Here is a 15,922-nt window from a genome sequence, read left to right as displayed (position 1 = left end):
TAAGAGAAGCCCAGGGATCCAGGCCTTTTGAAAAATGACCGGATAATTCAGTGGGGGTGCGCGCTTGTTTTTAAAGTCACAACGCTGTGCTGGTTTAAAAGAAGCGCCTATGGGGTGAATCTGCTTTTCCCACCGTGGTCGGGAGGGCAGGGCACGCGGCCTGGGTCCCCTTCCCACTGGCACTTGCCCTGGCCACCTCCTCACCAGGCTGCACTGTGGGTAAAACGCAGGCTGGGAACCAACTCTGCAGATCCCACTGTGACAGGAGGCCCACGCCGCCCTGGAGACAGAGCCCTGGGACAGCCACACTGTCCCCACACTGCCTTCAGGGCGTGGAGTCAGGGACCGCCCTTCACGATGGCCCTCAGGACGCGCATGCGCAGCACTGTGGGTACATTATGGCTGGTGATTCCGGCGACACCGTACACACCCAGTGTATTCTGTCACCCGCCCCGCTTTGCAGATGGTAAGCCTGCAGTCCGGAGGGGCTCCCCTACCTCATGGGGTGCGATGCGAAGGTGAGGTTGATTCCAAGCCAGGGCTTCAGGCCTCTCCTTCGCTCTGCAGCCCTCCATCCGCTGCCAGGTAATTGGCCCTGGGCACCGGGTGCCCTAAACGTGACCCCCTGCCGGGGCATCGCCTGGCCTTGGGAGGACACTGTGGGCCTTTGGGAAGTCAGAGTCACCTGGTCCCCCTCCGGGCTGGGGAGCCTCAGGGGCCAGGGCGGCCCGCCTCCCAGAGCGCCCTGCGCACAAGGTTGCTGACTAATTCTCTCTGCAAACGGCTCAGTTTCACATGCTTGCGTTTCCAGTAACTGCGTGGGTGGATTTGTTTCATTTAAGGGGAAAATAAAACAAAACAAAACATGGAGGGGTTTTCTTTCCCAAGAAGGGGACTCGCTAATTACGGGTTTTGCGCGTGCAGCTCTGGGCATCCTGGTGCAGTTCCACGGCCAGTGGGGCCTCCTGGCAGACAGCTACCTCGGAGGAGAAACCGCTTAGTCACTCACAAGCAGGACCAGGTGCCAGAGGTCGGCGGTGGGGAGCCGCACTCGGCCCCCAGGCTGCCCGGGAGCCACAGCACCCGCCTTGGGCTCTTTCCGGCTCAGCCCTGCCCTCGCCAGGCAGGGGGAGGGGCGCTGGGCAAAGAGAGCCGGCTCCGTGCCAGGTGAGACAGCGCCCCGCCCTGGCCACGGTGCCCCGGGGACACGGGACAGCGACGCTCTTAGGCTCCTCTGCAGAAGGGCTGAGAGGCAGCTTCCGGGGGGCAGGGCGGGGAGTGTGGGGTGCGTGTGGGTGTGAGGTGTCCTCTGGCACACGCCCAGCCAAGTGATGGCAGCACCCACGTGGGGCCCAGAGAGCTGGCCGCGCACAGGGGATGTCGGCGTTGGTGATGGGCAGCCCTGGGGCCTCCGCTGCACCCTGCACTAAGGGCAGAGCCCTTCTGTTGCTGGCTGGGGAGGCTCGCCGTTGTGGCCTGATGGATGGGCAGGGCAGGGGTGTGGGGGCTCCTGAAAGGACCCGTGCGGGGCTCCGTGCCCTTGAGCATGCGTGTCCTGTCGTCCCAGAGTGGGCAGCGGTTCAGTGACATGTCTGTGTGCAGCCAGGCTGCTTGACTCCTCCTTTTCTTCCTCCTCCCTTCCTCTTCCTCTTCTTGTTGTTTTTTTTTATATACTGGGGTACTCAGGGCCTTTGCACTGAGCTATATCTGCAGCCCATTTTTAGTTTTCATTTTGAGACAGGGTCTCCCTAAGTTGCCCAGGCTGAGCTTAAACCTGTGATCCTCCTGCCTCAGCCTCCCAGAGTGCTGGATCATAGCCGTCTTTCTTCAGGACAGCGCTGCTTCTCCCAAGTGAGCAGCCACACCGGGAACCGTGTCCAGCCTGGGTGTGGGGCTGAGGCAGGTCCGGGTCTGGCTTAAGACTCATAGTTGGTGGCTGTAGCCTGGTACTTGAGTGTAGTGTTTCCTTCCGAGCCTCTTTTCCTCTGTGAAATGGGGGTTAAGCGTGGATGGAAGCAGGCTGCCTGTTACCATCCTTCCAACAGCTGGGACCCTGAGCCCAGGTGCCCACATGCTGGAGGGTCCTAATCCTGATCTTAATACCCACCGGTCTCCCAAACCCTGCAACCCCAGGTCAGAGGGGCCGCTGGGGGGAGAGGCCAGCAGGGCCCTGGAGTGTTTTGACGCAGATCTGCGTTTACTTGGCTGTGAATCTGGGGGGCTTCCTGGAGGAGGCTGGGCCTTGCTTGGGCTGTGGGAGAAGTTGAGAGCAAGGAGGAGGGGAAGCGGGGAGAGATTCCTGGCGATGGGAGGTGGTGAGGAGGCAGACCCAGCAGGAGCGTGGCTGGGACCCGGAGACCCAGCAAATGCCTAGCCCATGTCACCATCAAAGCCAGTGTGACTCCAGTGTGGGAAGAGAGCGATGAGGTTTTCAGGCCCGGCGGGAGGACGGTGTCGAAGGTGTGTGTCGCTGGTTTCCTGTGGCGAAGGGGCTGATCTGCTTTGTGAGGCCCTGCAGCTTCCTGGCTGCCTGGGTGGGAGCCGTTCATTCCTCCTCGGCCTTGTTTCTCCCGAGCGCGCCTGTGTGTGCGTGCGTGCATGTGTGTGTGCGCGTGCACGCGCGCGTGCGTGAGGGGCTTGTGTCCCCGGGAGCCAGCGGAAGTGGGATGGACAGCTGGGGGCTGTGCCAGGCCAGGTGGGGACAGGAAGCAGCTGTGCCCCATCACTTTCCCAGGCAGCCTGGAGCGCTGGTGCTTCCTGTGCCCAGGCTGAGAGCAGGCAGGGGTAGAGGTGGATGTGGGCACCCAGGGGGCATAGATGCCCCATGTCCCAGCCAGGGGGTAATGGAGCCTCCCTGCCTCGATCTCTCCCCTTGCTGCATAACTGGGCCTCTGCCCCTTCCCCTGGCTGTGTAGACGCTTCCTGGGCACAGCTCCTCCAGGCTGTGTGGGGACCAAGCAAGCAGGCAGCAGTGTGGTGTCCTGCTTTGTGGCCCATCGGGCTCCCTGCCACCTCTTCTTCATCCCAGGGCCACCCTCCTGCCTCTGCTCCCAGGCTGCGCATCCTGGGAATACCCTGTACTTTCACCTGGATCCTGGATCATTCTTTAGCCTCCTTGGGCCTCAGTTTCCACATCCGGAAGCTTCACATCTGTGAGGTCCTCTTGCAGAACTGCTGCAGGGCAGGCTGAAGGCAGGCTCGGCAGTCAGAGAATTGTTCTTTCATACAGTCAGCAGTTTGGGCAGAGTTCATGCCGATCAGGGCCTCTGGGCACACAGCCAGACCAGATGGGGTCCCTGTCACGGAGGACTCGCTGTCCGCGGTGTGGACAGTCACACGAGCGGGTGATGGCGATGTGTGCAGAAGGGGCCCCGGCATGGGCTGGGGGTGCCCTGCATTGGGTTTCAAGAGGAGCTGGAGAAGCACGGCGCGGCCCCATGCTGCGTGCATCCCAGGCTACCTGTGGCTGACGTTGTGTCGGGGCCTGAACCAGAGCAGCCCTGAGAATCCACCCTGGGGAGGGGCGGGGACTCAGAGGTGGCCGGGAGGGTGGAGAGCGGAGACTGGACAGGTCCGCAGGGTGATTGGTTTTATGTGGCTCTGAGCGACCTCTGCGCCTTCTTTGCTGTTTTTGTGGCCACTGCATGCCAGCTTCAGGTGGAAAGCCACCTGCCTGCCTTCACTGTCCCCACCCAGACATCCCTGAAAGAGTGGCTGGGCCTTGGCCCACGCTGGCCACCTGTCTGCCGGGCACCTGGGTCCGAGGCCGCTGGGTCCAGTGATTGGGGTTCAGCCTGGTGTACCTGCTCGGGGGGCCAGATTCCCCGGCCAGGGACTTGGATGTCCAGGTTGGTGTGGCTTCTCAGCCCCCGCCCCCTGCTGTAGTTCCTCCCTCCTCAGTGTGTGGCGGGCACCTCCTCCTCCAGATGTGTATAGATGCTCTGGAGTGAGCACCAGACAGTGTCCTAGGCAAGGGGCTGGAGCCGGAAGGAGACAGACCGGAGAGTGACAATTAGCTGTTCTCGTCCCTGCAGCCAGGACCGCCCCTTGTGTTGGACACGTCCACCTGCATGGCCTCCTCCTCTACCAGAGCCAGATGGCTCTAACCTCCAGAGGACTTGCCTCCTAGGTGTGTGCAGATGTGGGGCACCCGCATCTCCCTCATGCCTTGGGGGCTCCTGAGGGCCAGGAGAGCCCTGTCGTCCCCTGCACACAGTTGTGGGGTGTTTATAGTAGCTGCTTTGTTCAGGGCATCTCATTTATTCCTTGGTACACACGGGAAGAGCACCTCCACCACCGGCTTCCCGTTATGAAGTATTTCAGGCCATGGAGCAGGGGCGAGCTGAAGGAGGGGGATGCAGCTTGTGAGGAGTCCGGCGGGGCGGGGTGTTCCTGGAACATTTTCCAGGCAGACCTTGTTGATCCCTGTTGGGTTCCAGATACCCACCTGGCATGCTGGCTGGAGCATGGTGGGTGCTAGGTAGGAGTCTGGATGGATGAGTGTATGGGTGGGTGGATGGATGGGTGGTAGGGTGGGTGGATGGCTGGGTGGGTATGTGTGTGGGTGGGTGGATGTGTGTGTGGGTGGGTGGATAGGTAGGTGTGTGGGTAGATGAATGGGGTAGGTAGATGGATGGGTGAATGGGTAGGTAGGTGGATGGGTGGATGGGTGGATTTGTGGGTGAACAACCTAGCCACCTCCTCACTGATGATAGAAAGCTCTCACCTTTGACCCACTCACAGATCATAGGGCTCCACCCTCCTAGGTCTCAGCCCCCATGCCTAGGTCAGTGCTTGGCACACGGCAGGGTTTGGAGTCCTCAGCCAGACTGAAGCCTGAATCAGCTGACCCTGTCCCAGTCGTGTGTCCCCTGTGGGATCATGTCTGTTCACAGCCGGCCGTAGCCTTCCTTTCAAAGGTGTGCTGAGGGTGGGCTGTGCGTTTCTTGTTCCCTTGTGGGACTTCTCATTTATGTCACCTGTGTCTTTCAGGCTGAAACCTCGCTGGGGGCCAGGTTAGTGGGATGGGGCTGTAATGTACTCTGGACATGAAAGGATAGAAGCCCTCACGTTCCGAGGGAAGACTCCTGCTCCTTTTAAAATAGGCATCTCAGCCAGGCATGGTGGCACATGCCTGTAATTAATCCCTGGGAGGCTGAGGCAGGAAGGTCACAAGTTCCAGTGCAGCCTGGGCAACTTAGATGTAGTAAGACCCTGTCTCAAAATGAAAAATAAAAACACCCAGGACTGTACCTCAGCACCAAGACCCCGCGTTTAATCCCCAGCACTGCAAAAAAGTAAAATAGTCGTTTCGCTTACGCTTGTCTGGCCCTTCCCCATCTGAATGCCTGAGTCCTGACTGCAGCCTTCAGGCCCAGGCCTCGGGAGAGACTTTGCCAAGGACTGTGATGAAAGGGGCAGCGGGTAATTACAGGTGCTGGACATCGTCCCATTTCCTGTCAGCCTCCTCCTCCTACCCCCTCAAAAAAAGAAAACAACAAATTTCCCCAAAAACACTGAGCTGAAAAAAGCCCTTAGACCTTAGTTTAGTCTGCAGGGGCGGCCTGGGTGGGCGGCCTTAAACGTTTGCATTCCTGGGGCTTAGCGGCCCCCAGAGGGTCGGGTTTCTGGGTTCGTGGTCCCGGCAGGAGCTGCGAGCGAGCTCCGTGCACAAAGAGAGAGTGTGTGCGCGGTGGAATTCCAAGTATCCGGCCGGCAGGGGCGGGGGCTGCAGGCACAGGGCCCGCGCTTCAGCTTGGGTGAGAGCTGCTCCACACGACCCCAGCGAAGCCCACCCTGACCTGGGTTCACCACCTGGGTGCCCGGACAGAAGTGTTTCTGCACTCCAGGGCTTCGGACCGTGGACCGTGGAGCATGGCCCGGGCCGAGGACCCTGTCCAGAGGGGTGAGAGGCGCTGGGGATGCCGGTGAGCAGCGGGAGTGGCAGGCTGGTGAGGTCACCATTTTCTCCTGTGCTCCTGATTGTCCCTGTGACGTGGTTCTGGCACAGGTGGCGAGAGACGGGTCACGTGACCAAGTCCTGAGGGACAGGAGGGTGGATAGGGAATGGCTGGAATACCTGCTCTCCCTGAGCTCCCATCCATCGTGAGCTTGATGGGCTCATTACCAACCACCCAAGCCCACAGGGTTTTGCCCTAGCGATGGAGGCGTCCTTGTTCTTCTGTTGGGCCCATCTTCCAGGTTCTCTAACCAGTACTCGGCACATACCAGGCCCAGGGCGGAGTGGGGGCAGCATTGTCTTGTCTCATCTTCAGATCGTCCCTCTGGGACGGGATGGTTATTCCTGGTTTGCAGGTGGGGAAACTGAGGCTCAGAACAATCTCAGGTCAGAGCTGGGTCAGGCCAGAGCTGGGATTCGAACCCCAGCCAGGTCGTACAGGCGCTGTGTCCGTCTCTCCCTGTTGCAAGTTTCCCCCAGGATCTCCTTTTCTTCCTGTCGAGACCAGTACCTACCCCTCCGCCCGAGTCCCATCATGCCCTGGGCTCTGAGCAAGTGGAACCTCAAGTCCTGACTTGACGGGTGATGGACAGGGGACATAGACCAAGAGGGCCCAGGCTCCTTTGCCGGAGCACACTCTTCAACATCTCATGAGAAATGGTGTGGTTGCCGGACAGAGGGTGAGGTAGCTGGGGAGGACAGTGCCTAAGGGGTCCCGAGACAGTGACCACCTGTTGGTTTCTTTGTGGCTGGAAATTGGCAGGAGGCCGAGAGAACGGGCACACAAGCGACAGGTGTCGGGGAAGGACGCGGGTCTGGCCCGGCCCTGCTGATGGTCTGCAGGAGGAAGCGCCGCATTAGGTCACCAGACACCCCGGCCCTCCACACCCGCCTTCCTGGTGCGCGTCCCAGACCCTTCCCTTTGTTGTCTGGCGTGTCAGACGTCTGTGCTTGCTTGGAGGTTCCTGAATGGGGCTTGGAAATAGGTCACTCCCTTCCCGTGCCGCCAGCACTGACCTGCGTGTGACCTTCCCCGCGGTGACAGTGTCTGGCTGTCACTCTTTGATGCTGGCTGTGGAGGGCCTGGGCGGCCACCTCTTCCCAGCTCTGGCCTTCAAGGACTTCGCCACCCCAGCTGCGGCCCCCCTGGACGCACCTTCCTCCAGCGCCTCCTCCCCTCTGCCATGTTGGAAAGGGGAAATCCGAACTCGGGACCTTCCGCCCGAGCGGTCGTCTCATGGTGTGTGTGGGCCAGGCTGGTGGCCTGAGTGTCTGGGTGAAGCAGACAAGTTCCTGCTGGGCTGTGGCCCGGGACGGCTGGTGGCGGGCCTCAGCCCCCCAGGCCTTCGCCTTCTGTGGAATCACTGGGGTTTTTGCATTTCTCCCCTGGCTAGTCCCCAAGCTGTCCCTGGGGCTGTGGGCAGAGATCATAGTGGATCTGCGAGACACTTGCTGGGGAGATCAGAGGTGGTAGTGGCCGGGTTCTCCTTGTCCATCCCTGGAGCGCCATGCTCAAGGGGCAGCTTAGTAACCTTCATGGAATCCAGGTGTGAATGGAGCAGAGACAGGACTGCCAGGCCATCTCTGTCCAGGGAGGTGGCTCCTTTCTCGCACTTGCTGTCCTTGCTTGTGTCTTTGGGCACCAAAAGCCTATAGTGGGCAGTTTCTGGGGAACCGGCTGAGATTCCTAAGTGTAACTGTCAGGGTGACGCCTTGGGAACCGCTGAGGGGATTAGTGGAGCCCACTGCTGCATGTGCCGAGGTGGGTGGGCATGGAGGCATGACTGTAGGGGTCTGTGTCAGGTCCCTGGCCCCTTCCTCCCTGGCACTGTTCCCTGCTCAGCTTCCAGCCACCTGGAACTGCGCAGCTTTGCTCCACCACGCCCTTCCGCCATGATGCTCCTGCCTTGAAGCAGCCGACCATGGTCTGAACCCCCTGAAACCATAAGCCAGATTAAACCCCCCCTCCACAAAGTGTTGGGTACTTTGTGCCAGCGATGAGGAAGCTGACTGATACTGATACCTCCACGGTCACCACCAGAAGCTCAGGAAGGACCTGCTATGCCCACAGCAGTGGTGTCACAGCAGAGCGCCACAGAACAGGGCATCTGGTGCCTGGCTGCCCATGCCTTGCTGTCCTTGACAGTGTCCCCTTGTGGCCAGCTGCAGAAGGCTCCACTTGGCAGGGCTGGGGGTCCTGGACTCTGTACTCGCTGGGGGGGTGCTGTTGGGTGGGGACAAGGCGGGAGTTGAGACAAAAGCTTGTTGTGCCTCAGAGAAAACCCAAACCTGGGTTTCCCTACCGTGGAGTCTGCCAACGCCCGGCCTGCCTTGTTCCATAAAAGAAACTTTGTGTGTGGCCCTGGTGCCCAGACGCCCCGGGAAGGGTGTGACGGCCTCCCAGCCACAGCGTGCTGCAGTGGTCACTCTCGTGACCCCTGACTTCTTGGAGCTGACGCCAGGCCAGATGGTCACGTCTGGGACAAGAAGTCTATTCTCCCCGCCACGGGGCTGGTATGGTTGGGTCCCGACCAGATGGAGGTTCTTAGAAAATCAAGTGGGGCAGGAGCGGGGATGCTGGTCTCGTGGGCTGGCAGATGGGAGAGGCCATGGCTGCTCCTGCCTTTGGGGACTGGCTGGTCCTGACCCCTGGGGCAAGTGAGCTCTGGCCTCACTTGAGGACTGAGGTTTGGATCGGGAGAAGGAAGCCAGCCAGGGACAGACAGACAGACAGATGCCTGGTCATTCTTCAGGAAGGCGGCGTGGTTGAGGAGGCTCTGGAGTCTTCTTCCCTAGAGCAGTGTCTTGGCAGAAGGTGGCAGTGTGGACTGAAAGGGCCACTCGCTGGTCCACCAGGTGTTTATTGAGTATCTACTATGTGCTGTGTACCCTGCTGGGTCCTGACACACAGCGGTACGTGAGACCCAGGTCCTTGCCCTTGTGGAGCACCTGTTGTCCTAGGGGGACTGGTGGTCTGATGCATGTGACCAGTAAGCATGGGTGACCCCACAAGCAGCACAGGGCGCTGGGGCAGGGCGCATCTGCCACACGGTATGGTGGTGGTGGGAGGGACCTCAGGTGTGACCTCAGCAGAGGCTGATGGCAGATAAGGGGAGCCCTGGGTTCCCAGGCTTTGTGTCCAGCACAAGCAGAGGGCTTGGGACACACAGAGATTCCATGTGGGGATCGGGCTTTTTAAAAGTAGCTTTAAGTGGGGGGCTGGACAGTGTGGTGGGGGGATGGGCGCAGATGATAAGAAGCCGTCCTGAGGTTAAGGACACGGTGAGCTTTCGCTCAGGGTGGCCGAGTATCTTGTCAGCAAGGGCAGCGGCAGGAAAGCGCAGAGGGGCAAAGGTAGAACCCGGTCACGCCGTGCTTTTGTATGCATGACCTTGACCCCTGCCCTTGCCTGTGCCTGGTACGTAGCAGGTGCCTGGTGGGTGAGCTGCATGTTTCGTGGATGCCACCGAAGGGTTCTGAGCAGGAACGGTCCCCTGGGAGGGCACTGTGACGACACAAGAGAGGGCTCCGCTTAGAGCCTGGCCCTGGACCCCTCCTTCCCACCCTCACCGGCTGTGTTCTGCCGCGGGCTGCCTGAGCTCTGGCCGCCCTCCAGCCCTCTCCTTGGGAGGCATGGCCACGTTGGGTGTCAGGGTGGAACCTGTCATTAGCTGGACCTCAGCACCCAACCAGAGCAGCTGTGCCCGCTGCCCCTCTGAGGTGCTGGTGCGGCTGGCAGGGCTCATTTGGCGCAGGCACATAGCCGTGTTTCTAAAAGCGGTTGCCGAGCTGCCTTCCTGTGTGAGTGGTCTGGCTCCCTGGGCTGAAGTGAAGATCCCTGGGATTGAGGTTGGAGGGAAAGCCAGGTGTGGCAGTGCAGGAAACCAGCAACCTGAGAGGCTGAGGCAGGAGGGTGGCAGCACAGACAGTTCAGCAAATCTTGTCTCTACATGAAAAGAGAAGATGCTTGTCCCTGCCCCTTGTCCTGCAAGTCCCCCGAAGTTCTCTTGCTGTCAGGATCGAGGCGAGGTCGGGAGGCAGGGACAGGGTCTGGGGGCCCTGAGGCCAGGAGACTGGCCCCCTCCTGCACTTCTGTCCCCCAGGTGTGTGGCCAGGCCGGCTTTGCCACTGAGGGGTCGGGGGGTGTCCTTGCAGGGCAGGGTTTGCTCTCCGTCTTTGCTGGCTGGGCCTTAGTGCTCACAGGAAGTCTCTTGGGTGATGAAGGATCCCCCTGTGGGGCAGCTGGGGACAATCCAGCTGGGGGGCAGGTTTGAGAGCCCTGAGAGGCCGGGGCACTGCCACGGCTGCCCATGCCCGCTGTCCCCAAAGGAGCCCCTGGGGCCCAGGGTCCCTGGAGATAAACAGCGGCTGGATCGGCAGCCAGCAGAGCGGGAAGCGCCGTTCCCCGGGGGCTTTCCTCCTCCTTTGGTTTAGTCTGCGGTGGTTTCATTGGAAAGACTTTCTGCCTCTGCTCAAAACACAGAAATCCCCATGGACACCGAGGCAGCACAGGGGCAGCTGGCACCTTCTCTGGGGGGTCCCTAGTCCTTCCCTTCCAGCCTGTGGCCTTGTCCAGCCTTCCAGGCCTGGGGCCACCTGGCTCCTGTCCCCCACTGTCCCCAGGCCTGTGCTGTAGGACCCTGTGCCTGGGCAGCGCAGCAAGGGTGCAGGGTGGCCGTCCACTCCCTCAGGCTCTCACAGGATGACGCGCCAGGTGTGGGGAGAGAGCACTGCTTTGTTTCTCTCTCCGCCCAGCTAATTTCTGTTTGGGGTGCGTTTCCTGGTGCCCTGGGCCTGTCGATGCACCCTGGTTGCGTGTGATGCAGGCACACTCTAGTCTTTGGGGGGAAACGGGCTTTCAGGTGACTGCTCACCAGCAAGGTGCAAAACTGAGAAAGGCCGGTAAACTGTGCCGCGCACGGCACTCTGGTCTTGGGTCTGTGTGGGGGCGGGCATCCTTGGGGGCCCAGGGGGCTGGGGACACAGTGGCACCCTGGCTCTTCTCCATGTCCTTGGATGCGTTGTCTTCTCCAGGAGTCTGGGCCTGGGCAGTGGGGTGTGGGAGTGGTTTGGCCATTTCCTGAGGTCCCAACCAGGTCTAGCAAGTTCTCTGGACCACAGGGTGAGTCCCTAGGCTTTGGAGCCTCATGGTGTGTGTTGGAGCTGCCCACCTCTGCCGTGTGCCTGGCTGTGTGCCAATAAAACTTTATTTACAGAAGTAGACAGTGGGTCAGGCTTGGCCCATGGGACATCATTTGCCCAGCCTTGGTCTAGTCAAAGAGGACGGACCCAGTGGGTGTGGTGGTATATGCCTGTGATCCCAGCACTCTGGGAGGCTGAGGCAGGAGGATGGAAATTTGAGCCCGGCCTGGGCAACTTAGCAACTTAGTGAGGCCCTGTCTCAAAATAAAACAAAAAAGGGCTGGAGATGTAGCTCAGTGCAAAGGTGCTGGGTTCAATCTTAAGTACCTCTAAAGAAAAAAAAAATTAATTTAATTTTATTTTTTTTATTTTATTTTTTTTTTATTTTAAAGAATAAAAGAAGGATAACATAATAATAGGGGGGACTTAGCAAATTACAGACAAAATGGTAGGAAATTATCGATGGTTATCATTTTACATATTATTGTCTACAAAATAGTTTCTTAATTTAATTTTAAAAAGAGGGGAGACCTCAGTGGGCTTCGAAACCAGTCTTGGGTTCTTCACAGCGCCAGCCTCTGAGCCTGGGTGTATGAACAGGATTCTGCCAGAGCTGCACTGTGAGGGGCTGGGCCGTGGCATGGATCCCACAGAGTGCATGGGAACAGATGGACAGAGGGCTCTTGACATCATGCTCTGCAGCACGCCAAGCACCTCCTCCTTTATGCCTGGTGAACATGGAGGGGTGTTGTGTGGGGTGTTGTGAGGGGGGCATCTCTCTGGGTATTGGGCAGAGATGGGCTTCTGAAAAAACTCCTCTTCTCCTCCGACTTGGGAAACCCTGGCATTGAACAGAACCTGTGAGTTTTTGCTCTGCAGGACTTGTCAGAGCCTTTAAAAGGTGCTGCTGGCTTTGGGACTCTCTAGGAGGGGGTCAGATGTTTCATGAATGTTTTCTCAGGGCCTTAAAGATCGTGTATCCCACCTGGGAAGAGCTGATAGCCCTTTGGCTCTTTATTTCACAGATGGGGAACCTTAGGCGCAGAGGCCACTGTCTCTCCATCAGGGGTACCCAGAGGGCTGGGATGGCGTTGGGGTGGGCACCTCCCTCCTGGTGGGGTCCTGGGTGTTAGTTCCAGGCTGTGCTTTGGGCCCCATCATGGTTTGTGTCCCCAGAGCACCCAATCCTTGGTCTACATCTTCCCCGGCCTCGGGCTTTCTCAGCCCCTGCTCTCCAGCCGGGGCCTTGGCGGCACTGTGAGAAGCCAAGCAGCACCCTGCCTTAGCACTGCGCCCCCAGCCGTGTGACCTGCTCAACCCTGGCACAGGTGTCCAGCCGGAACCTCCCCCTTCTAGTTGTGGCCCCGCCATTGCTGGGCTTCAGGGCTGTGGCGGGGGTGGGACCCACGAGGAGGCTGCAAGGGGCCTCAGTGCCGCCATGTGTGCCCAGCACAAGGGCTGCGGCAGCTGAGCCTTGGTCAGGACCGGGCACCCTGCCGCAGGGCCCATGGTGCGGGAGACAGAGACGGAGGCAGAGGCGGCAGAGGCCGCAGACAGCGCAGAGAGCTCCGCTGGCCTAAGACTTCACGCAGGCGGCGAAGGGCAGTGACAGGTGTCAGGAGGGAGGGGAGCGGCTCGGAGGGAGGCAGCAAGCGCAGGTGTGTGTCGGGGTGGGGCTCACAGCTGGGAGGGGCCCAGAGGCTGGGAGACCTCTCATCACAGGCGGGGCCACCACCAGGCCCCGGGCTCGCGGGGCTTGGGCAAGGATGTGCGGAGTTGGAGATCTACAGAGATGTCTGGCTCATTTTATTCTCAAAACTCTGGACTTGGAAGCATTTGGGGCCTTCGGAGTTGGTTCCTAGAGCCCAGGGGCAGTTGCTGCGGGGGATGGGACAGCCAGTGCGGAGCTTCCCCAGGGTGGTGGCCACGGACAGGAGCAGCCGCCCCCGCCCGCCCGTGGGTCCCTGAGTTCAGTGCGCACGCAGCATCTTTCCTCAGTGTAGTCTGCTGGACATCGGCGGCTATAAACAGGAGCCCCTCGGGGCTTTGTTCCAGGGTCCCGTGGGAGCTCGGGACTGAAGCGCATCTCGGGGTTGGTGAGCCGTGTGGGTCAGGTGAGAGTGAGTCCCGGGGCCCTGAGGTTCTGGGGGTGGTGGCCTTCCGGGTGCGTGAGGCGGGTGGTTAGAGCCAGTGAGGAGCCAGGAAAGCCGTCCTGCAGTGCAGCGGGCTGGACGGGCTTGTAGTTCTGTCCTTCTGGGAGGCTGAGGCAAGTTGGATCCCAACCTGGGCAGCTTAGCAGTTATGGAGACTGTCTGTCAAAATGAAAAAGGGCTGGGGATGGGTTTCGGTATGAAGGCACAGAGTTTAATCCCTAGTATCACAAAACAAAACAAAACAAAACAAAACAGGTGTTTGGTGTTTTCAACCTTTGTCCTTTTCTGTACGTGACTTTCTTGGTGAGGACTGAGAGTGGTTGCTATATGTAAATATTTATACGGGTCTTGTGTGAATATTTGTAGATGTAAATATAAAGACGCACAAATCGCCGGGCATCCTACCACCTCGAGTGACCATTGTGCGACTGTAGAGTTTTTGTTTAATCTGCTCATTCACCCATGGACCCCCCGAGTCCTTTCTGTCTGCCGGGATTGGAGCTGCTGAGGCCACGGGTATGCGCATCCCTCCGCAGCCAAGCTGGGAATGTCCCTCGGGTAGAGACGCATCCCTCGTCTACCACGTGAGGCCGTGGGTTCAGTCCCCAGCAGCCATCCTGACAGCGCTCATGCCGGGCACCGGAGTGCTCACGACTTGGCCGGGAGCCCTCGGCTGCTGCGAGCTGCCACCGTCTCCGGTCTCCCCTCCTCTCTCCCTTCCGACTGGGCGGTAACCTGAAGCATGTTCTGTCCTTTTAAAAAAGAGGGTGACAAAGTAGACACAAATGTGAGATTTACTAGCTTCACACGGGCAGCTCAGCAGGGGTAAGTGCGCTCGCACCTCTGTGCAGGCCGGGATGCCTTTCATGTCGCACACCTGAAGTTCGGGGCCCATTAAACACTTCCTGTTCCCAGCCCTCAGCTCCTAGAGCTGCCCCGCCACTGTCCGTCTCTGAATCTGGCTCCTCTAGGGGCCTGTAGGAGTGGAAGCAGATTGCGTTCGTCCTGTTGTGACTGGCTTGCTTTGCTTAGCATAAATATCTTCAAGGTTCCTTTGTGCTGTAGCGCATGTTACAATTTCCTTTTAAATTTTATTTATTTTTGGGGGGGTGGTACTAGAGATTAAAACCTTCACGCCGAGCTATACCCCCAGCACTTCTTTCACTTTTTATTTTGAGACACTTGCTGTGTCCCTAAGTTGTCCAGGCGGGGCTCAAACTGGAAGCTTCCTGCCTTCGCCTCCTGGAGCTTCCTTTTTAAAGCTGAACTGTGTCCCATTGTGTGACTATAGAGCTTTTATTTAATCTGCTCATTCACCCATGGACCCCTGAGTCCTTTCTGTCTGCTGGGACTGATGCTGCTGAGGACACAGGTGTGCAGATCTCTCTCTGAGACCCTGTGTCCATTCTGCAGGGCACATGCCCAGAAGTGGAGTCCAGGGGTCACGTGACGCTCTGAGTTCTGTGAGGAAGCGCTGCTGCTCGCCACAGCCCCGCCCCATTGCACATCCCTCGAGCGAGGCGCCGGCCTCCAGTCCCTCCACACCCTTGCTGATGCTCGCCATGTCCTGTTTTGGTTTGTGGATGTGCTTCTAGCACACTTTAAAATAAATACGTAAACCTTTCATTGAAAAACGATACACGCGGGCTAGTTCTGTGCCTTCCCATTTGCCCAGCTGTGAACACATGTCCCTTGGAGGTGCCAATGTCTGTTTAGAGGCTCCCACCTTCATCTGCTGCCCCAGCCGCCCCCGGAGCCCTCGGAGGTCGCCGTGGTTTCTCCCTGGCTCCCTCCCTGCAGCGGGAGGGCTGATGGGCTCTGGGGGTGCGAGGTGATGCCCTGTTACTGCTTCAGTTCTGTGTTCCTCTGTCCGCTCGTGAGGTTGAACATCGTCTCAGCGCCGTTTACGGCATTTGCTGTTTGCGTTTACTGTTTCTCTGAGTCAGCTGTCTACATCCTCTAGGCATTTCATTATGTGCCGAGTCGGATCCAGGGTGAATGGGACCAAGACTGGCTCGGGGTGAGCCGGTCTGCAGGCTCCTGCACCAGCCTTGCAAGCGGCAGTGGTCTGGGTGGCAGAGCAGCGCCGCAGTGCAGTGCTCTTGAGGAGGCCACGAAGGGCCGGCCCGGGGAGGCGAGGGTTTGGATCTTCGTGACCGGGAGCCTGAGGGTGGAGGCGGCAGATGCGCAGTCTGCGGGGGTTCCCGAGAGATGCCGTTTGAGGGGCACAGCAGGTTCAGAGGAGACGTGGCCTGGAGCCAGAGAGCAGAGGAGGCCAGAAGGGAGGCCGAGGCCACCCGTGAGCGAGGGGCGGAGGAGCTGGCACGGCCTGGAGAGTGAGGACCGTGGGTCACGGCGACAAGGGAGCGCCCGATGCAAGGCCGCGTGTGGTATTTTCAGATGCGGCTGAGAAGCGCAGAGGATGCTCTTTCTGAGGCCATTAGCTTGATGGAACGGGAGTTCTCAGCCTTGGAAGAGCCCGTTCCCTACAGGGGCTGGGCCTGATGGGCTTGGGCGGGGTGGGGCCACTGGAAGTGTGGCAGCAGGAGAGGGCGTCTCAGCTGTGACCTCACGGGTCCTCACCAGCGGGTGTTGGCTGAGCTCCTGTGGGCCGCGTGGGCCTCGGCTGTCCCCAGGCGACCAAGACGTGGCTATACAGGCTGGGCGC

At 59.4% G+C, this 15,922-nt stretch overlaps 1 protein-coding gene and 1 long non-coding RNA gene across 2 annotated transcripts in view; one reads left to right on the top strand and one right to left on the bottom strand.

Moving 5' to 3' along the window:
* The window catches only part of LOC106146614, a 3,923-nt gene extending 2,831 nt beyond the window's left edge, over nucleotides 1-1,092 (bottom strand). The window contains exon 1 of the long non-coding RNA XR_001231138.1: nucleotides 498-1,092. This is a non-coding gene — a long non-coding RNA (uncharacterized LOC106146614). The remainder of the gene's footprint in view (nucleotides 1-497) is intronic.
* Spsb1 (splA/ryanodine receptor domain and SOCS box containing 1) overlaps nucleotides 445-15,922 on the top strand; it is a 38,805-nt gene continuing 23,327 nt past the window's right edge. The window contains exon 1 of the mRNA XM_005404042.2: nucleotides 445-466. The gene's annotated coding sequence lies outside the window, so the exon portion shown is untranslated. The remainder of the gene's footprint in view (nucleotides 467-15,922) is intronic.

Source organism: Chinchilla lanigera, unplaced genomic scaffold (genome assembly GCF_000276665.1).
Source record: "Chinchilla lanigera isolate Chin_1 unplaced genomic scaffold, ChiLan1.0 scaffold00085, whole genome shotgun sequence".
NCBI lineage: Eukaryota > Metazoa > Chordata > Mammalia > Rodentia > Chinchillidae > Chinchilla > Chinchilla lanigera.
This window is presented reverse-complemented; position numbering and strand designations above follow the sequence as displayed.